Source organism: Protopterus annectens, chromosome 3.part1 (genome assembly GCF_019279795.1).
Source record: "Protopterus annectens isolate FY-2018-M chromosome 3.part1, PAN1.0, whole genome shotgun sequence".
Classification (NCBI taxonomy): domain Eukaryota; kingdom Metazoa; phylum Chordata; order Ceratodontiformes; family Protopteridae; genus Protopterus; species Protopterus annectens.
Window position 1 is genome coordinate 917638552 of NC_056732.1, and position 24018 is coordinate 917662569.

Sequence of the window (24018 nt, forward strand, 5' to 3'; positions counted from 1 at the left end):
ATCTCAGTATGGCCTAGCACTTAAAAAAGCTCTGATGGACAGTACTATCTCACACTCTAACCTTGAAACAACAATTTGCATCATACAACCTCATTTGTTATCCAGTAAAATTTCTGATCCTTAGTAATTTTATTCAAAACTATTTTCCTACCAGATCTTATTGTTCTGTTGTTACACTATTGCTACAAAACATAAAAAAAACAATAATATTGCAGGAGATACTCTGCCCTCCACCGATGTCGTCAAAATGTGAATTCTATCGAGTTGGCCCTTAAACAACTTAACATTAAACTCTTCAAGATACATCTGAAATTATATCTCTGACAAATTCCTAGCTCTGCTCATGTTCCATAACAGGATAAATTATCTAAAACCCCTCACTTAAAGACATTTCTAATTATGACCTCTCTTTTTCATACCTGCTCTGACTCTTGCATTCTCATCTATATCCCTCTAATCCCTCCACTCTTAGCTACATTGCTCCCACATTATATTTATTTATTTATTGACACTTGTTGACTGGGAAAGTCTGATTAGGTCAGGAACCCATTTTCAGTGGAGGCCTGGGGAGAAAAGCTCCACAAGACATTATGTATACACAGAATAATAAACAAGTGTTGTACAAGAATTAGCAGTACAGTTACATTACAATACACTATCTTGGAAAATATATATAAAATGTGGGATTACAAATATCAAAGAACAAAAGTCATTTACAAAACTTTTTTTTGCAAACATTGAAATAGGTTGAAAGATAAGAAAGGAACAATTAGTAGAAAGAGGTTAGTTGTTGAGGGATAGTTAAAAGAAGAAGTTAGGTTTGGCGGTTATTATAGTAGTTAAGATTAGAGAATACATAGTAAGAGTTGTTTAAATTAACTTTTAAATCAGAAGAGTTTCCTGCTGGTTTTGAGGGGTAAAAATTGAGGTAGGCTAGTAGGAAAAAAGTTGGGGAGGAAGACATAACTATCTATTTGAATAGATGCAGGGACAGACATGAGTATTTAGTAGATCATTTTTAGGGCGAGTTTAAATTTGTTGAAGCAGTCAGTGGTGTTTATGCTAACTGGAAGTGAGTTCCAGAGTTTTGCAAGTGTATGAGTAAAGGCAGTGCCTAGCTCGTTTCGTTGGTACATAGACAGTTATGAGTTGTTTATTTTCTGATTGGATGTTTCTGGTGGGGGTGTAGAGTGTTAGAATGTTCTTAAGAGCAGGGCAGTTGTTTGGGTTATAGAATTTTTTTGTGTCATGACAGTTGAAAGAGGCTGAGGTGATGTAAAAGTTCCAGCCAGTTTAATTCTCTTATGGCTTGGCAGTGGTGTAAGCAGTATGAGCTGCCTGTTGCAAATTTGGCAATTTTTATGGTAGAAGGACTAGAGCTTGTATTTTAAGGATGAGTGCAGGTTGGTAAAAATGGGGACAAACTATAGAGCGGAGCAAATAGGAGTTGGTGAGAGCTTTTTATGTGCTGCTGTCCATGAAATGTTTATGTCTGTATAGGGTTCCTAATTTGCAGTATTTTTTTATAGAATTACAAATATGGTGTTCAAAAGCAAGTTTATTCTCAATGGCAATACTTAATAGTTTAGCACGGGATACAGATTCAATTTCTATATTGTTTTGGGAGAAAATATGAAAACTGGATGAGAGGGATTTTGCTGAAAAGAGTAGAAGCTTTGTTTTTTAGGCATTAAGAAGTAGTTGTGATTTGCTTAGCAAGACTTTGATTGCAGAGAAGGTATTGCATGTTATTTGCTGGAGGTGTTGTAGGTTATTAGAGGAGGAGATTATGGTAGTATCATCAGAGTATTGGATAATAGTACTAGAGGAAAAGGACTGTGGATGTTGTTGGTAAAAATGTTGAAGAGTAAAGGTCTAAGTATTGACCCTTGTGGTAAGCCACTTTGGTTTGCTTGATATTCAGAGTATTTTGCCATTTTACACATTTTTGACTTTTTGCAAGGTAGCTATTAAACCAATGGAAGGTAGGTGGGATGCAGCCAATATCAGAAAGCTGTTGAAGAAGTTTTTTATGTGATACTGCATCAAAAGCCTTCGACAGATCTAGTAATAGTACAGAAGTAATATTACCAGAGTCAATGGATTTATACATAGTATCCATGAAGGAGATGTGTGGTGTTTGTACTGTGTGATGGGTGAAAGCTGTGTTAGGTGGGGGGTGAGTAGGTTCTAGTGTATGAGATGGTGCATTAGTTGTCCATGAATGCCTTTTTTTGAAGAGTTTGGATAGTGGGGAGAGGATAGAGATTGGTCGATAGTTAGTGGGTTCATTAGAGTTTCCTCCTTTGTGAAATGGGGTGGTAATGGATTTTTTCCAGAGGTTGGGGACATAAGATTCTGTAATTGAGTGGCTGACTAGAATGCTAATGAGATATACTACGGCCTCAGCATTGAGTTTAAAGTATTCTGGTGGGAGGTCATCAGAGGAGAGAGAGCATGGTTTTAATTTTGGAGGAGTTTCTGGATTTCTGATGTTGGTATAGGTTGTAGTGAGAAGGGGGTAGATGATGTATTGACACTTTTGTGAAGGGGAGAAGATTTGTCTAAGAGGGGGAAAGATGATGTATCTAAGTGAGGGATGGTTTTCTGGGATAGAGGTGTATGGGGGTTGAATTTGCTGGTGTTGGGGTAGAGGAAGTAGAATCTGTTAGTTTGTGTATGCTATCTATAAAATGTGAATTGAGCATACTGACTATTTGCAAAAGCATTTTGTCTGGGCATGGAGATGGGTTTTATTTGGTGTCAGGGGTAAGTAGATTTGTGATACTTTTCCAGAATTGTTTTGGGCTTTTTCTATGGTTAGCCAGTTGGTTGGAGAACTATATAGGCCTTCTCCCTGTTTTGTAAGAGTTGTATAGTGGCTTTTGTCAGCCAGGGTGTATGGGTAGATCGTGCCTTTTTAGTGTGCAGGGGGGCAAGGCTGTTGAGAATGTTCAAAAATATCATGTTGAAATAGTTTATGGCATCATCCAATGGGAGCGTTTGTAGTGGGTGCCATTGTGAGAGTTTTAGAATGCTGATACATTTTTCTTGGTCAAAATGTAGATTTCTAGTGGTTTTGTAGTTATCAGATTTGGATATTTGTGGGGTGGATTTATAAGTGAAAATAGGCAAGTGGTCTCTGAGTATATTGGGTAGGTTCTTAGGATTTGTGTGTTTAAGTGGACCTGATACTAAGATCCAGCTGAGGGTGGCTTCTGGTGTATGACTGTTGAGTATTCTGATGTGGATATTGGGAGGAGGTCAGTGAAGTGGGTGGCTGTGTTTAGAAGTAGAGTGTGTGTGCCTGTGTAATGTGATTGGAGGGGTGGAGTGGCCTTGTGAAATGTGACTGGCTGGGGTGGAGTGACTGGTACATTTAAATGTGAGGAATGCTGGGGTGTCTGGGAAAGGGGGTAGGGTTGGGGAATAGTGTGAGTCCAAAGGGTGAACGGAGCAGGCAGAACCAGCCCAACTACAGCTGTGAGGGAGAACCATCACCTTGAAATGGTTTTAAAGTGAGCAAGTGTATTCTTACTAATTACCAGGGATTTCTTTATTTCCATTTAGTTTTTGGTTGTTTGTATTACTTTAGTTTAAGAACAGAACTATAGCATGATTTGTAGGCAGCAATTGAGCTGGTAGACAGTGATTTAGTGAGAGTCTCCATGAGAGCAACTTGGGCATGGCTGTGGTCAGGATCTAGTGGCAAAAGAGTGGTCAAGTCTAGGAGTGGGAAAAAAGGAATGACACTAATGGCGAATGTTCCTGCGAGTGTGCATGCCACTTGTAATAGTAGTAACACAAAAAAAAAATAATATCAAGAAATACCCAGGAATTGCAGAAAACATAAGTCCTTTAGGTAACCGAGCAGTGAGCAGGCAGCACTGACTGACTGAGACTAGCTGTGGAAAGGGCAGAAAAGGATATTAGGAGTGTAAAAAACAAAAAAGGAGGTTATCTGAAAGGTGTGTTTGAAGTGATGGAAGTAGACACAGGAAGTAGGCAGTATGGAGAAGGAAAACAGAGAGCAACTGTTACATGTGGCGGAGAGCAGTGAAATAAATTATGTAAATAAAACCAGCAGTTATAGATATATACAACAGTGTCTTAGGTACTGTATAATCCAAAAGTATCAGTCTTGCGTATCATATATAAGGACAGCTGCATTGATAGCTATACTTGTAGAAGACCCAGTAACACAATCGCAGTTTCTGGGAATGAGATACAACACTGCACATTGCCCTTCAGAACATAGCCAAACCTTAATAAGCAGAAATACAAAATATAAACAGCAATAGAGGAGATTGTCTAAATAATATTACTACAGAGCACAGTCAAGTCTAGATAAGCAGCACAACAAAATATAAAAAGGAATAGAAGAGATTGCCTAATACCATTTCTTCAAGCTTAGGGTGAACAACATAGCCAGTATAGAAAGCACATGGCTGTATTACATGCTATCTATTAACAAATAAACCAAGACTGGCAATTGTGCTTAACAAACAGCACAAGACTCAAACAATATCATACCTGTTGGAACTTTTGGTATACTTATTGCTGTAGGGTTACAGTTAGTAAAAAGTAGTCTAAAATAAGAAGATCTACCACAGCTAAGCCACTGTTCTCAGAAGCTATCTAAGAGGTACTAGGGAATAAATTTACATGGTGTGCACACAGTGCCATGGGACAAGGGGGGCATCCACTATCTATGATGGTATTTTAAAAATGGTGTCACGCTAGGCGGCTTTCCTAGCTCTAGGGCAGGGGAGGATGAGAGACTGCACAAGTAAATTAGGTGGGTGGGACATGCAGCTAATGGTAGCACAGTAACAGCATAGAGCCAGCCCAGTAACAGCTGCAAGGGAAAACTATCAGAAAATGGTTTTAAGGTGAGCAAGTGCAGTCATACTAATTACCAGATATTTATTTCCTTTTAGTTTTTGGTTGTTTGTATTACTTTAGATTTAGAACTATTTTAGAAGTATTTTAACTCCTAAAATGAGTAAATGAGTAAAGTATTTATCACAACAAATGAAACTAAAGAAAGCACATCGGCCACATTCAGAGGTACCATTCCTAATTGAACATGTCTTCCTAGATAATATGTGTCTGCTCTTTATAACATAACAACTGCTTCAAACTTCGATTATTCTTATAACTGAAGCATTGTTTCTCATCAGCTGCCATCTGTAGTTCTGGTATATTATGTAGGATGTGCCAGTGTTTCTCAATGATTTTCTTAACACTGGTAACATTTCAATTATATGTTAACATGCATCTAACTTTACATTGTGGAAATTTATTCCCTAGTACCTCTTAGGTAGCTTCTGAGAACAGTGGCTTAGCTGTGGTATATCTACAGCTCTTAACATCCTCACAAATCTCTAGTACAGTCTGCTTATTATAATCTCTATTAACAAACTCTGCAGCAGTGTTATATAGTTGCAACTGCATTTTCTCATCAGTCATGTATCTAGGAAGACATGTCCAGTTAGGAATGGCACCTCTGAATGTGGCAGATGTACTTTCTGTAGTTTCATTTGTTGTGATAAATACTTTACTCATCCAGTTTCTAACAAGACCATTGGACTTAATGCGTATGGTAATTGTGAAAGTAGAAATGTTGTCTATCTGGCTAGATTTGTTGTATGTCAAGCATTTTATGTGGGTAAAACAAGCTAGAGGTTGAAATATTGCATTTGAAACCACCCTTCTGAGATTAAAAGAGAAATAATTACAAATGCTCTATATAAACACATTAGAAGCAATGGCTCTGGACATAGTTTTAAATTTTCAGTTTTAAGAGTAGTTGATAATAATATGCGTGTGGGTAATATTAATGATTTTACTGAAAATGAAGAATTTAATTGGATTTTATGCTTAGGGGTAGATATTTTGCCTGGTTTGCATGGCATTGTATCTTTAAAGCCTTTATGGAAAGAGAAACACAATCAGTCCTGGGACCTCTCTTGTTCGGTATATATTTCTCGGAGGTACAGGCCAACACGGAAGGACTGTGGCTGACCAAGTTCGCAGATGACTGCAAACTGGGCACCATAATCGACTCTCCAGCTGACAGAAGCATCCTCCAAAAGGGCCTCATAGAAACAGACAACTGGTGCCAGAGCCATGGCCTCAAGCTAAACGCCAAAAAGTGTATAGTCATCCCCTTTGGCAAAAACAAAATGCCCACAAATTACTACATAGGTGGTAATCCATTAAGGACAGAAGAAGTAATTAGGGACATGGGGACCCAAGTTGATAGCAATCTCTCATTTGACAACCACGTGGCCAAAGTGGTTAGAAAAACATTTTATATAGCCCACCTAATCATGAAGGGATTCACATCTAGATCAGGGGAGGTCATCGTGCCTCTTTACTCATCCCTCATCAGGCCCATAATTGAGTACAATGTCCCTTTTGGGATGTACCTTACCAGACACCTGCAGCAACTGGAAAGACCCCAAAAGTACCTCACCAAGAGGATCAAAGGGCTCAAACAGATGCCATGTTCTGCCCGGTTAAAGAAACTCCAGCTCTACTCAGTGGCATACCGCCTGCTCAGAGGCGATCTGTGCCTGACGTATAAAGCCATGTCCAACCCGGAATTAATGGACATGCTGCACCTCAGAAAATCCAAATCCCATCGAGCTATGCGCTCAAGAGACTTGAACCTCAGCACTGAAATAAATAGGACATGCTGGTGGGACAGATTCATAACCTAGAGGCTCCTTCACTCAGGAATAAAATCCCAGTTCAGGTTAGGCAGAGTCCCTCATTGACTCTCTTCAAGAGGAATCTTGATGAGTGGATGGGAGATCGTAGGTTTACCCCAGGTATTACTTCTGTGTCACTGTTAGACAGAGGCACAGTATACTAACCTCGAAAAAGGGCATAGCAAAATTAATTTAAAATGGGTGGCGAAAGCCAAACACACTCTGGCTAGGCTTATAAATGCCCTAGGGCAGATAGCCTAGTATGAACCTATGAACCTATGAACCTAATTGTTATCATGTTATCATATCACTTTGATATATAAATGGTGGATGTTTATTTTTTTGTATTTTTTGTTTGCTATGCCTGAAGAAACCTTGTTTATGGTGAAAGTTTTACTAGCAATTTTAAAAGTTGTTTCAGTCTAACTAACCTCTTCATTACCAGCTGCTCCTGGTTCCAGTGACTTCTGTTTTACCTGTTTGTTTTTATTTTTGTAGTCACTGCATTTACTTGCGTACTGGCTGTATTTTTCTGTCTTGTTGTCTAAACTCTTGTGGCAAGATAGGATAGCCAGCACTAGAGGAAGCACTTAGGTTCCAGACTAGTAACTTCACACTAGGAAGGTTTGTGGTCTACACTCTTGTGGAAGTATTCTACTGAATTGCTGCTTTATTTAAACTGCTTTTTGCTGTAGTGACTGTGATTTTCTTCATTTTGAATTTCTAGTACTTCTGCATTTTATAGCATAGGCTAGATGTGGGCTTGCTGAATCTAGACTGTTTGGTATCATTTGAGCACTAAAAATAGCCATCATACGTTAAGAAGACCCCCCCCACACACACACACACACATATATACTCTTGTGGCAGAAGTGTGCATCCTAGGACCCATCTGAGTTGGGGAGTGCTGAAATAAAGCTCAGCCTTGGGCTTTCCCATTGATTACTTTGTTTTAAAATAATTTAACTTCACTTGTATTTAAGCCTCATGTCTGCACATAGCTGCGGGTCTTGTAACAGGGTTTAGCACAACTATGTACAGCCGTACATAGAAGTAAACACCTAGAAAAGCAATTTTTCCTTAGATATCTAACAGACAACTCTCTTAAACTCCTCTGCTTCAATGTGCACAGCACAGTTGTGCACTGCTGTCCTGTGAATAACTCAGCTGTGCATTATGAAGCACTGACACAGGTTTCTACCCCAAGCCCTCCATAGAATAACCGCTTTTTGTTCTTCTTACAAAAAAAAAAAAAAAAAACTGGTCCATCTAACCCACTCCTCACTAGTTACTACAGTATATACCTGCTATAATGAATGGACAGATTCCCACCATTTCTCGAGCCAGCCTTATTGAAATGGGCATCCTGAGACAATGTAGCAATTGCCTAATATATACTAACAACCAGTGTATTCCTAAAACAAACAAATACAACATGTGAAAGATGTAGCTATAGTATGAATTTGGAATCAATTCTCTCACATAGCAACAAACCAGATATCAAACAGGTTGTCAGCACACACACTTCACCTCTTGCACATAGTCTTATAACACATAAACCCACATGCACAGAGGTACTTGTTAGAAGCCTACATAAAGATCAGAGACCTCCCAAGGGCAAACCTATTGCACACACTACAGACCTAACAAAATCCACTGCACATAACAATACATACAAGATTATCAGACTTGTGAGAGCTGCATTTATTTATCCAAATTGGAAGCCATGCACTCTGAAGCCAAGACTGGAATAGCTGGTCAAGAGGAGAAGGTCAACACCTGCACCACACCACATCAAAACACATAGCTCTCAGAAGACCCACCATCACAGCTCTCACATAAAAACACAAACCACACACCCACATTCATGGAGGCTCTCAATAGAAATCTACCCAAACAGCAGAGACCTCCAAGGCAGAAATGCACTCAACCACCACAACACAGCATAAACCACAAGACACATAGCTCACCTACACAGTGTGCCCCTCAACCTAAGCCCCTAAGGCAAAACAGCTTGTCCAATACACTAATCATAGGTGACACGAAAGTGAGACACACTGATGTCCCACTCACTTGGTTGAATAAGGAGAAGGTAACAGTCAGCTGTCTCTCAGGTGCCAGAATCTAACACATAACACACGCACTCAGGTCACTCCACAACAAGTACAAGTATGACTCTGTCACTGTCCATGTGGGTGTGAATGACCAGAGATGCACCTCCCTGGACTACATGAAAAGAGACATGGAGGAGCTCTCAGATTATGTGACCCAGGCATGTATTACCCTAGCCCTGAGCAGCATCCTACTGTCGCACAAAATGATACCGCAGTGCAAGAAGAAAATGATTGACTTCAACAACTGGCTAAGTTTCTGGTGTCATTCTAAGGGAATCCATTATCTGTCTGCTTGGGATGACATGACTGACAGACCTCAATGCTTTGCCAGAGATGGCCTGCATTGGTCACCCCTGGGTTTCCGGATACTGGCTAAGGCTCTTTCCACCCCTATAGTGCCTTTTTTAGGCGATGTTTGAAAGACCAAATTACCGCCATAACAGCTATAAATAAATGCGATCTGAGGTCATGCTGATCAATGCTAAAAGTCTAAATGTCAAGATGCACTTCCTCAAAGCACTCCTAAAAATGGAGAACATCGACATTTGTGCAGTAACGGACACCTGGTTTAAAGCAGAAGAAAGCACCCCTGTGTTACCAGGCTATAGCTCATTCCACACCTTTCAACCAAAACAAGGACCGAAGCTCCAAAGGTGGTGGTGTCTCCATATTCATAAAAAATATACACACCTCCAGACTAGTAGCCCAGCATAACGCATTTGAGATACTTCAGGTACAACTAACACTGTGTAGGATGGTGATTCAGGTTGTAGCCTGCTATAGGTCCCCAGCCATGTCCCAAGATTCTCACTCTACATTCTTAAGCACCCTGGAAACTATAAGGGTTCAACCCAACATTCTCATACTAGTTAACTTCAACTACCCTTCCATCAACTGGGAAAACTACTCATGCACCAATACGCTGGCCTAACGCTTCCTAGAATTTATCAGTTCCAATGCCCTTGACCAGGTCATTCTTACCCCCACTAGAGAAAGCAACATCCTTGACCTGTTTATTATTAACATGGTTAACCATTGCTCTACACCAATAGTCAGTTCCTCCCTGGTTAGATCTGACCACAAACTAATCACCATGGAAATCCACATCTCACCCACACCCCCAGCAAAGGTAACCACCATGAAAAAACTTCTCCAAAGCTGACTTCGGGCTCCTAAAAACAGAGGTGGCTAACTTCACAGCACCCATGTCAATGGAAAATAGATGCATGACTGCTGAATCATACACCAATGCACTGTACGAACATGTACATAAATGCATGGAACTAGTCATTCCCAACAGAATCTAGATGCTCTCTGCCAAAAAAAGGAAGCCAATTTGGTGGTCTCCTGCAATTACTAAACTCTACAACAGAAGGAAGAAACTGTTGCAGAAAAAGGTGAAGTCCCAAGACTGGAAAAACTCCCTTATTAGTCTCAACAAAAAGTTGAGATCCCTCATCAAAACCTCTAAAGCCAACTATGAAGGCAGAATTGCAGCAGACACTAAAAACAATCACAAAGCCTTCTATAATTATATCAAGAATCTCCATGGTAATACCCAGGTTTGGTCTAAGTTACTGCATAATGGTACCTCCTATACTGAGCCAGTAGATACTGCCAACATACTGGCCAACAGTTTTAGTGCCAACTTTACCCCCCCCCCTAAAGGACCAATCACAATACCGGAGGAATGCCAGGTACCCAGCATTACTCCAGCAAAGGATAAAGCTGCATTGTCTAAGGCCAAGAATACAGCTTCCATGGGACCTGACAATATCCCTGGCTGTGTTCTACATTAACTACAAAGTGAACTGGCACCGCATCTGTGTGCCCTGTTCAATCACAGACTCACCTCAGGCTTTGTCCCTACCAAATGGCACACTGCTACAGTCATCGCTCTACATAAAGGGGGAGTGACTACAGATCCTGCTAATTATTGCCCCATTAGCCTGATGAGTCTGATATGTAAGGCTATGGAGTGCATCATCATGGACCTAATTAACAAGGATATAGAGAATCTCCAAACCTCTAGATCCCACGCAATTTGGTTTTGTGAAAGGTAGATCATGCCTGCTCAACCTGATTGATTTCTCTGAGTCAGTCACCAGAGCTGTGGATGAGGGCAAGGCAGTTCATATAGACTACCTTGATCTGGCCAAGGCCTTTGATACCATTCCCCACTTAGGAATTATTGATAAACTCACCAAACTAGGCATCAAATCCTATATCAGTAGGTGGGTTGCAAATTGGCTCACAAATAGAACTCACAATGTGAAAAGTAGTGGACTCCAAGTCAGACTACAGATCAATCACGAGTGGAGTTCCACAGGGATCAGTCCTGGGTCTTCTCCTGTTTGGCATCTACTTCTCAAAAGTCCAGGCCAACACGGAGGGACTCTGGATGACCAAGTTTGCAGATGACTGCAAACTGGAAGCCATTATAAACTCCTTATGTGATGTAGACATCCTATAGAAAGGCCTCACTAAGACCAATGACTGGTGTCGAAACCATGGCCTTAAGCTTAATGCCAAAAACTGCGTCATCGTCCCCTTTGGGAAAAACTCAGTTCCTACTAATTACCACATCGATGGGAGCCCACTGAATACTGAAAGCATTATAAGAGATTTTGAGACACAGGTTGACAGCAACCTCTCCTTCGACCACCACATTGCACTGTGGTCAGAAAGTCCTTCTATGTGGCACATCTCATTACCAAGGGTTTTGCATCCAGCAAGAAAGAGGTCATCATCTCTCTCTACAATTCCCTCATTAAAAAAATCATTGCATATAATGCTCCATTTAGCATGTACCTCACTAGACACATGCAACAGCTGGAAAGGCCACACAAGCACCTCACAAAGAGGATGCTAGGCCTTTAACATGTGTCCTAAATGCACAGACTCAAAAAACTGCAGATATTCTCTGTCTCATATCACCTACTAAGAGGCAATCTCTGCTTGACTTACAAAGCCATGTCTGACCCAGCTCTGTTAGATATGCTACATCTAAAGAAATCTCAATCCCTCCACATCGCATGCTCCAGAAACCTCAACCTCATTATCACAATTAACAGAACATGGTGGAGGGACAGGATCATAACCCAGTGACTGTTCATGCTCTGGAATAGACTTCCCATACATGTCAAGCAGAGCACCTCACTGATCCGCTTCAAGAGAAATCTTGATGAGTAGATGGAAAATAGTAAGTTCACCCCGGGGATCACTCCAGTGGCTCTACTCGATAGAGGTACTGGGAACCTGTGTCGGACATCACGATGCCAGGGCACTTCTATGGGCTAGGCTTGTAAAGGCTCCAGGGCCATTAGCCTAGTACACACCTATGAACCTATGAACCCATGAAGGCAAAACACCTCAAAACCAAATTTAACTCCATAGTGAGACACACAGATGTCCCCTTCACCAGGCTGGACAAGGAGAAGGTCACAGTCAGCTGCCTGTCAGGTGACAGGATCCATCAGATCACACATGCACTCAAGTCTCTCAACAACAAGTACCATTATAACTCTGTCATAGTCCAGGTTGGAGTGAATGACTTGAGACATACCTCAATGGAGTATATAAAGAGAAACATGACTGAGCTCTCAGATTACGTGTCCCAGGCAGGTATGTCCCTAGCCCTAAGCAGCATTCTATCTTCACCCAGATTAATGCCTCAATATAAACAAAATGATTGACTTCAGTAATTTGCTTAGCTTCTGGTGTCAGTCCAGGAGAATCCAGTATCTGCAAGCCTGGGAAGATATGGTCGACAGACTACACTGCTTTGCTAGATATGGTCTTCACCCATCTCCTCTTGGCTTTCAGTTACTGGCAAAGGTACTTGCCTCCCCCATAGTGCCTTTTTAGTCACTGTCATAATTATAAAATTCCCAGCATAAAAACATCCACTAGAGACAAACTCAAGGTTATGATGGTAAATGCTAGGAGTCTAAATTGGAAACTGCATTCACTGGAAGCACTCCTTACCTTGGAAGATGCTGAAGTCTGTGCAGTCACAGAAACATGGTTCAAGGCCACAGAGAACACTCCGGCCATGCAAAGCTACAATGCCTTCCATATGTTCAGATGTCAAAACGAGCATGAAAAACCAAAGGCAGAGGAGTATCTATCTTCATTAAAGACAAACACACCTCATGACTGGTAAAACAGTACAACTCCCTAGAGGACCTAAAACAAGTGTGAAAGAACCAAAGGCAGAGGAGTATCCATCTTCTTTAAAGACAAATACACCTCAGGACTGGTAAAGCAGTAAAACTCTCTAGAGCTACTCCAAGTCCAACTGACTGTAGGTAAAACCCCTTTCCATATCATTGTCAGTTATATGCCCCCCACCAAGAACCATAAGATCCACTCTGCATACCTGGATCTACTTGAGTGACTCACTATGCAGCCAAACACTTTGGTCATGGGTGATTTCAGCTATCCTTCCATCAACTGGGAGTCATATATGAGCACAAATATGCTTGCCCTTAGGTTCCTGGACTTTATTAATATAAATGCTCTGGAATAGATAGCCTGCACCCCCACAAGGGGCTCAAACGTCCTAGACTTTGTACTCACCCACATGGGGGTCACTGCACTATCCCCTGTGCGTTACCCTCCCTGCTAAGGTCAGATTATAAATTAGTCTCATTCGAAGTAACAATCCTACTTAATCCCCCTCATCAAGAGCAAAAAGGATGAAAAATTTCTCCAGAGCAAACTATAGCCTCCTAAACAATGGCATAAATATTTTCAGAGCCCTGCTACCACTGTCAACAATGACTCATATACAGAGATGTACACAAATGCCCTGTATAAACACCTATACAAAAGTATGGACTCAGCTGTTCCCTGTACCTGAAGTGATCAAAACAAGGTCCTCACAAAAAAAAAAAAAAAAGCCACCTTGGTAGACATCAAGTATAAATTGGTTATACAACAAAAGGAAGAAACTAATGTCCAGGAACTTGAGGGAACTGCCTCAGCAGAGGAAGGACACTCTCTGCAGCTTGAACAAGCAAATTAGATATCTTGTAAAGTCCTCTAAAGCTAATTATGAATTGAAACTGGCATTCCTAGCTAAGGATAATCACAAGGCATTCTTTAGCTATGTCAGAAATCGAAAAGGGAAATCCCAACTTTTTGCCGAACTAGTAGAGGATGGCACCACTCATACTGACCCTGAGGACATCACTAACCTGCTAGCAGACACATTTGGTGCATACTTCACCACCCCTGTCCCCACCAGACATACTCCAAAGCATATCTGTCACTAGTCCTCTACCTAGTATTCTCAAAGAGCAGGTCATAACCACACTCTTCATGGCCAAAAAGTCAGCCTCTATGGGACTGGATAACATCCCTGGCTGCCTACTAAATGGTCTAAAACAGGATGTAGTGGAACCACTTGGCACTCTTTTCAACCACAATATAAGTACTGGCTTTGTCCCAGCAGAGTGGAAAACAGTAACAGTAATTCCCTTGCACCAAGGGCTTCATCAACCGACCCTGGTAACTATAGACCCATAAGCCTAACCAGCCTTGTCTGCAAGGCCATGGAGAGAATCATCATGGACATTATCAAGAAAGACATAGGTGACCTTCAAACTCTTGACCCAGCCCAATTTATCTTTGTTAAAGGTAGATTATGTGTATTAAACCTGGTGGACTTCTTTGAGGATGTCGCCAAAGTCCTGGATGAAGGCAAATCAGTACATAAGCCTATCTTGACTTAGCCAAGCCTTTTGACACAATTCCCCAGTCAGGCATCATTGAGAAACTTACCCAGCTGGGAATTAACCCATATGTTACTAGACTGGTAACCAACTGACTCAATAACAGAATACATACAGTCAAAGTTGGGGATTCCACCATTACCAGCAGACCAGTTACCAGTGGTATACCCTATGGATCTGTGCTCGGCCCCACTGTTTAGTATCTATTTCTCAGAAGTCCAGGTGAAAATAGATGGCCTGTGACTTACCAAGATCACCAATAACTGCAAAATAGATGCAATCACTGAGTCTCTCAATGATGTTGGCATACTACGAAAAGGGCATACACAGACAAGTGATTGGTGACAAAGCCAAGGACTTAAACTAAATGCAAAAAAGAATGCATTATCACCCCTTTCAGAAAAAGGGAAGTCCCTACAAATTACAATATTAACAGTATCCTGCTACCTTAGCACAAGCCCTGTAGTGAGATATTTGGGAAAACAGGTTGATAACAACCTTAACTTCAATCACCATGTGTCCACAATGGTAAGAAAGGCCTTCTATGTTGCACATCTCATAAGTAAGAGCTAAGGATGTTATAACATGTGCTCATCCGTCATCAGATCACTGATAGAGTGCAATGCTCCCTTCTGTATGTACCTCACCAGACACCTGCAGCAGTTGGAGAGATGTCTGGTTTCTCACCAAGATAATTCAGGGCCTTCAACACATGACCTACATGGACAGACTGAAGGCCCTATCACTGTGCTCTGTATCTTATGGGCTGCTGAGATGCAACTTGTGTCTGGCTTATAAAGCAGTCTTGGACCCTTCCCTAATGGAAATGCTGCACATCCGCAAGTCAGATTGGACAAGATTCACTCACTCTAGGGATCTTAACCTAGCCTGTGATGTTAACAGGACATGCTAGGGAGACAGATATATCTCTCAGAGATAGTCACTCCTCTGGAACAAACTCCCAATTCACATAAAACAGAGCTCCTCAAAGACCCTGTTTAAGAATAACTTAGACATCTAAATGGGAGACCATAAATTTACCTTGGGTCTGTCGCCCATGTCCTTTTGGATAAGAGCAGTCGGTGCTGATCATAGACTCGTGCTCCAAATATAGACCATACAACTTGGTTAATAAAAGAACAAAGGTATAACATGACTAAGCTTATAAAGGCTCTAGGGCCAATAGCCTATTAACCTCCTATGACCCTGTGAATTTGTGGACCTATTAAAGGATATTCTGCATACAGAATGCTCAGTAAAGCAAGCTGACAGTATTACAATTGTAAATATGAGAAGAAATAAGTGCTCTGGCCTAAAATGTCAAATTCCATGAAAATGTAATGTTTTCTCCATACTTACAGTAGTATATAGTCATTATTTTCAATTTACCATTATATTCACCCCTCAATAAATGTTAAATCAGGGTCTCTGCTAATAACACAGGACTATTGATAGGCTTCTGCTTATTTTTCTTTACCTATAAAAGTTTTCTTAAAAGAAATGCTTAGTAAGATTTTCCCTTTGTTATTTCAACTTTTACATTTCTTCTGTTTCTTTTTCTTCTTTTTTTTACTGTGTAGTCACATCTCTGTAATTCCTCACGAATGAAATTATTCATGCACATACTCATATAAATGAACATAGTTTTCACATATGCAAACTTAAGGCCAGTATTCATAGTCATCTGTGAATGAGCTAAGTCACAGTTCAAAGAAGCCATTTACCTTAACATGAGATGGCCATGAATAAGCCTAAGTTAATTAACTCATCATGAGATGTAAATGAGAAATTATGTAAAATACCATATGCTAATGAAGTAATTTTTCAATCACTTGTGATTCATAGTCAAATTTTTCGCCCGTCTGCGAATTTGTTAGAAAAGTGAAGTCTGGCCTATTCTATCAGCTTTGCAATCTGCATAAATGCTTGCTGAGCCTGTAAAAATGATTTTGTTTGTCCTATCTTTGCCTAGATCCCTTGTTCTGTATCATTACTGCAAAGTGCTACAATCATACACAAACAAAACACCTTATCAGTCAAACAACTCAGCAATGAAACCATGCCTGACATCCTCAGAAAAAGAAAAAAGGTATGTGACATATGCAGAGTCCAGCCAAGTTGTGAAGTAATGTTTGCACTTATATGAATACATTCACTATAGTACAGAAAGCAGTTTGTCAAGAAATCCATCCTTAACATAGCCCATACCACATTCTTGTAAAAATAATGCTTCCAATGCTCATTCATGTGTGACACAGGAATCTTCCAGTAAAGACAAATTTTGAGCCAGAAAAACATTTTTGCCACATCAATACTTCTGAATTAAAATCCCTGCATTTCTATTAAATAAAAAGACAGAAAAGTAAATAATATGTTATTGATCAATAATCATTTCCACTAATGCTGTAATGATTTCCCATTTACAAATGACAGCTTACAGCACTCATTAAAACATTATAATATGCCTATCATATAAAAAAGTAATGAACTCAATTAGTATACATCATTTTTAATGATTTCAATTAGTTTAAATATCTTTCCAGTATTTTTTCTTACTTATAAAGTCTGTGGTTTCCACAACCAGTTTGCCACCTAATTCAAGTAATCCCAAACAATAAACTTATTTAAGTTCAGGGTCCTTTACAGGCCCTTTTACATTTATCTCTATCAATCGCAGTAATAGAATGACATGTGTGGTATCTTTGATATGTAATTGTCCGCCTGCTTCAATTCACATAAATGTATCTTCAGATGCTTATTACTTTTCCTTAAGTAGGCATGTTTATCAACATGCATGTTCATTTGCACAGCTTATTACTTTGCCTTAAGTAGGCATGTTTATCAACATGCATGTTCATTTGCACAGTCAGTGCAAATAACATCCACTGACTATATTTGTTTATTAATATAGCTCTGCTCTTTGCAGATAACCGCTACTCTCAGCCAAAACTTAGGACTGTGAATACAATCTTAAATGTTCACTCAGCAGTATGTGTTTGTTTTTCTTATTTCCTCTTATGAAATGGAAATTATATGTAAGAACTTGTTATCCCTTTCACCCTTTTCCTTTCAAAGAAACATTTCTCTACTAGTCTCCAAATCATCATATAATAATAATAAAACAGGAACTATAAAACAAATACACATGTATTTCCCAAAGTCATTCTGAATGCGTTACTGTGTTAATCGTTTACTATGTCTCTTGAATAATCTTTGTTTTTACTATGCAGATGTTTACTAGTCAGATGTTTGGGTGGCAAAAGCCAAGGTACTTTTTTGGCTGGGCTTGTATAGACCCGAGGGCCGATAGCCTAGTACCTACCTATGAACCTATGAACCTATGAGGTATGAAGATGGACTTCAAGTAATGCTACACATTTGTCTTCCCTATTTCTATGTTTTTCTTAATAGTGCAGTCATTACATGATAAAATGGTGTACAATTAAAAAAAAGAAAGAAAAAAATCACCACATGTAATGGTAAACTGGCACATAATTAAACAATATAAATTGCATATTTGAAAAATGAGAGGCATCTGTGACCATGTTCTCTGTGGCTGGAATGGACAGCAAATGTGGATGTGAAATTGCAGTGACCTGGGGATAGACAATCTGGCTGACATTACATTCCTTAATGGGTTCTTGTAGTACTTACAGATGATTTTTAAGTATTTTTAATCATTACTAGTTGCTGAAAAGTCCTAGAGCAGTTTTTTATGAGAATAAATGTCAGTATATAAAGAAGAAAGTCCAGATATTTTTATAATACAATAAAAAAATATTACCTAATCCTTTTGAGCCTGACTGAGCTTCCTTAATACATCATTGTAAGTCAATCCAATTTCTTGAGACATGACACTTCACACATTTGTTTCACATTGTGTATGTGCTCATGCCAGTACGCAGTGGATGGTTTCTGAGGTGAAAGCAAATTCGGATGACTAGAGACATATGGAATATTAGGAAAAGCTATTCACTGTAAAATGGTTACAGTTCATTGCACGTTTCTAGGTGAAGAAGCAATAATCCATGCCGTTATCATAAGAGATAAGAAACAAAGTGTATGGTGTGTTATTGGTAGTGAAAACTACACTGCTAAGATTTTCTTTTGTAAAAGATTGAAAATAATTCCAGGAATTGTCTTTTGCACATCTTTTATTTTCAATGTTCTGTGTGCCAAGTAATTACATCACCAAAGCACAGGCTGCTAGAAATGCCGGACAAGAAAATGAAAATATATTTACTTTACATGTTGTTTTTGTCTTGTCCATAATTTATAAAACAAATAGAAAAATAATCAGATCCAGTTTTATTTCCTTAGTATAGGTCATTAAAGGCACTCTGTAAAAGGTCTAACATTATTGAAAGAGATAACATTTTAGTGGTTTAGAATGACCATGTTAAAAAGAAGTTTCATCTATAAGAAATGTGATATTTTTTCAAGGACATCTTATTCCATTTGTCAAGACAAATGCCATAAAACAATTTGATCTAGACTGTATGAGCACTAGAAAAACACAATATTTCATGCAATTTGTCATTTTAGCCCAGAATAATGTTGTAGTTTGTAGTTCTTATATTTATTACTTGTGAAATTGTCATTTTATTGCTTTCAATATTCTGTATCTAAAATCGGTTTCATCTTTTGTTACATATAGATGCATTAATAATTGCAAAGCAATATCTGTAATAATATAAAATCGCACTTAACAATTACTAGTATAATTACAGAAATTTTATCACATGAAATTTTACTTTAATTTTAATAAACATAAATCAGTGTCCCTAAATACTTTATGCAAGGAAAGGATACGGCATTTTTGTGAACGACACATAGCATGAGGCACGGCTGAGAGAGTTCTTAATCTTAACATTACTTGGATTCATATCAGTTCATCAAAGGTTGTTTCAATGAGTGCAAACAAACCAAAACCAGTTTGCCAAGACAGCCTTCACCAAACACTGAAACAATTTTTTTGCAGGGAGGCAAGCCCCCCTGCACACCCCATGTGGGGATATCCCCCTTTTTCCCCAGAATTTTATATGGCTGTGGTGAATACGTATATTAACAAGAGGGAGGAGCATAGGGTGACATACAAGAGTGGAGGAAGATGCACACAGGTGGATTATATCTTATGTAGAAGGGCCAGTCTGAAGGAGATTGGAGACTGTAAAGTGGTAGCAGGGGAAAGTGTAGTTAGTCAGCATAGGATGGTGGTTTGTAGGATGACATTGGTGATCAAGAAGAGGAGGAGGAGCGTGTGGGGAGCACCAAGGATCAAATGGTGGAAATTGAAAAAGGGTAATTGTGAGGTGGAGTTCAGGAAAGAGTTAAGACAGGCACAGGTGGCAGTGAAGAGTTACTGAATAGCTGGGTAACTACAGCAGAGCTAGTAAGGGAGATGGCTAGAAAGGTGCTTAGTTTGACATCTGGGAAGAGGAAGGAGGACAAGGAGACCTGGTAGTGGAATGAAGAAGTACAGGAGAGTATACAGAGAAAGAGGTTGGTGAAGAAGTGGGATTGTCAGAGAGATGAAGAAAGTAGACAAGAGTATAAGGAGATGAGGTGCATGGCAAAGACTGAGGTGGCGAAAGCTAAGGATAAGATGTATGAAGAGTTGTATGAAAGGTTGGACACTAAGGAGGGAGAAAAGGACCTGTACCGATTGGCTAGACAGAAGGACTGAGCTAGTAAAGATGTGCAGCAGGTAAGGGTGATAAAGGATAATGAGGGAAATGTACTCACAAGTGGGGAGAGTGTGTGGAGCAGATGGAAAGAGTACTTTGAGGGGCTGATGAATGAAGAGAATGAGAGGTAGAGAAGGTTGGATGATGTGCGGATAGTGAATCATGAAGTGCAGTGGATTAGCAAGGAGGAAGTAAGGATAGCTATGAAGAGGATGAAGAATGGAAAGGCTGTTGGTCCAGATGACATACCTGTGGAAGCATGGAGGTGTTTAGGTGAAATGGCAGTGGAGTTTTTAACTAGATTGTTTAATGAAATCTTGGAAAGTGAGCAGATGCCTGAGGAATGGAGAAAAAGTGTTTTGGTACCGATTTTTAAGAATAAGGGTGATGTGCAGAGCTGTAGTAACTACAGAGGGATTAAACTGATCAGTCACATCATGAAGTTATGGGAAAGAGTAGTGGAAGCTAGGTTAAGAAGGGAAGTGATGATTAGTGATCAGCAGTATGGTTTCATGCCAGGAAAGAACACTGCAGATGCAATGTTTGCTCTGAGAGTGTTGATGGAGAAGTACAGAGAAGGTCAGAAGGAGTTGCATTGTGTCTTTGTAGACTTAGAGAAAGCATATGACAGGGTGCCTAGAGAGGAGTTGTGGTACTGTATGAGGAAGTCGGGAGTGTCAGAGAAGTATGTAAGAGTGGTACAGGATATGTACGAGAGTAGTGTGACAGCGGTCAGGTCTGCGGTGGGAATGACAAATGCGTTTAAGTTGGAAGTGGGATTACATCAAGGATCAGCTCTGAGCCCTTCCTTATTTGCAATGGTGATGGACAGGTTGACAGATGAGATCAGACAGGAGTCCCCGTGGACTATGATGTTTGCAGATGACATTGTGATCTGTAGTGAGAATAGGGAACAGGTGGAGGAGATCCTGGAGAGGTGGAGATATGCTCTAGAGAGAAAAAGAATGAAGATCAGCAGGACTAAGACAGAATATATGTGTGTGAATGAGAGGGAGGATAGAGGAATGGTGAGGATGCAGGGAGTAGAGGTGGCAAAAGTGGATGAGTTTAAATACTTGGGATCAACAGTTCAATGTAATGATGAGTATAGATGAGATGTGAAGAAGAGAGTACAGGCAGAATGGAGTGGGTGGAGAAGAGTGTCAGGAGTGATTTGTGACAGACGAGTACCAGTAAGAGTGAAAGGGAATGTCTACAAGAGGGTAGAGAGACCAGCTGTGTTATATGGGTTGGAGACAGTGGCATTGACAAAAGGGCAGGTGTCAGAGCTGGAAGTGGCAGAGTTAAGGATGTTAAGATTTGCACTGGATGTGATGAGGGGGGGCAGAATTAGGAATAAGTATATTAGAGGGTCAGACCTGGTTGGAAGGATTGGAGACGAAGCCAGAGAGGCAAGATTACATTGGTTTGGACATGTGCAGAGGAGGGATGCAGAGTATATTGGGGAAAAGATGCTAAGGATGAAGCTGCCAGGTAACAGGAAATGAGGAAGGCCTAAGATAAGGTTTATGGATGTGATGAGAGAGGACATGCAGGTGGTTGATGTGACAGAGCAAGCTGCAGAGCTGCAGAGAACAGGAAGATATATATATATATCTATATATATATATATATATATATATATATATATATATATATATATATATATATATATATATATATATATATATGGATCTACTTCAGTAGATAGAACTTTTACAAGTTCGAACCACATATGGCCGAGACCATATGTTCGAACTGTAAAAGTTCGAACACTGAAATAAAAACACATAAAAAAACACAAAACTAAACATCTATAGCAGGGCGGCTACACCACCCTGCATCCCCCACATCCCCCTTACTTAAATATACCAACTCTAAGATTGCACTACATTGCAGAAATGGGAAATCTTCCCTTTCCGCTCTGTACGGAGATCTCCATTCAGTCCGATATAACTTTTACAAGTTCGAACATATGGTCTCGGCCATATGTGGTTCGAACTTGTAAACGTTCGATCGACTAAAGAGGACCCATATATATATATATATAGATATATATACATATATATATATATATATATATATATATATATATATATATATATATATATATATATATAGATATATATACACATATATATATATATATATATATATATATATACATATATATATATATATATATATATTTATATACCAACTGTGAGGTCGGGCAACAGTGGAGATCCACTTTTGTGAAATGTAGTTTCAGTGAACCAGTTTTGGTTTATCTGCATTCGCTGAAATCATCTTTGATGGATTGGCATGCTTCCACATTACTCATGCCAGAAGGAACAACTCTTTTAGAATGTGTATACAACATAAATCCGTCAGTGGTAAGACCAGATGGTCGAGATGGGAGAATTCTATCAATAATGGTCCTTATAAAAAAAAAAACAAACAAAGGAAAACTGTCCTCTTGTGTTTCTGAATAAAGCTTGACTTTCCAGGGAAATACCAGTTATGCTGCAGAAAGAAATATTTACCCCGCTGCAGAAGCTAAAGTGTTAGAACATTTCTTACTAAAGCAGGGACTATACAACAGATAAGGACAACATTGTGATTATTTGCTATAAATTACATGATTATAACTTGTCAAATTTATGTCAGCTTTACAGTGAATATGTACTAAGTGTTGGTTTCAGTGCAGTAAGTGCTAATATTTCCATGTGTGTACTATAATGAGTTTTTGGAAATAAACTCATTGTTGGAGTATCATCAACTTATTAGCGCTTGATGATTCCAAGTATATAGTAGGCAGATGTAATGTTGAACTGAGGGAGTTAAAACTTGTTAGTTGGTAAAAAGCTGGAATGCAAACTGAAGAAACTTGATTTAAACTCTCCTTTCCTATGACATGATTACTGTCCTTTACTCTAGCTTGGTTGGTGTAGATGTATATCCACAAAACAAACAGCACCAGAATTATCTGTTCTAAAGACTTAAACCTTGTCTGTGATATAAATAGGACCTGCTGTAGACACAGGTATGATCCCAGAGACAACCATTTCTCTGAAACAGGCTCACCATCCATGTGAAGCAGAGTTCCTCCTTAGCCCAATTCAAGTGTAACTTGGACAACTGGATGGGGAGCAGAAAAATTATCCCTGATTTGGCACTATGTCTTAAATGGACACAAGCAGCCTATAAATGGTTCATCTCCCAGGGTTCTGCTTGCAAGTATTTCACCACCTCAGCCCCTGCTTACACTTAACAAAGGTAGCAGAAGTTATCAGAGATTTGGGATGCTAGGCTAGGCTTAAAACGGTCCTTGTGGTCATTAGCCTAATACACACCTATGAACCTTTAAAGCTCTGACTATGACCCAAGTGACACTAATTCTTGCAATGGATTGGGCACCTGTTGTTGTCACCATGGTGTAGACTAAAGCATGATAAGGCTTTTGCTTGCTTGCCTCTGTAAGTCTGGAAGAATAGGGTGATACTCTATTTTGGGCAGGGACACTCTTCTTGTCCCATTAAGAAATGGACTCAAAGGAGCAGCCAAGCTAGGCTTTTAGTAGATTTTGAGGTGTAACCAGTTTGGAAGGGAGTGGAGGCACTCCTACTCTGTGCATAAAGAAAGAAGCCCACCATGCATGAGATAAAGCTTTGACAACCATCAGGTTAGTATCTCTGTGGGTAGTGATGGCTGCTTTCTGGATCTTTACCCTTCCATAATAATTACTTTACTAGGCAATGCAGAACCTGATGACCTTAGT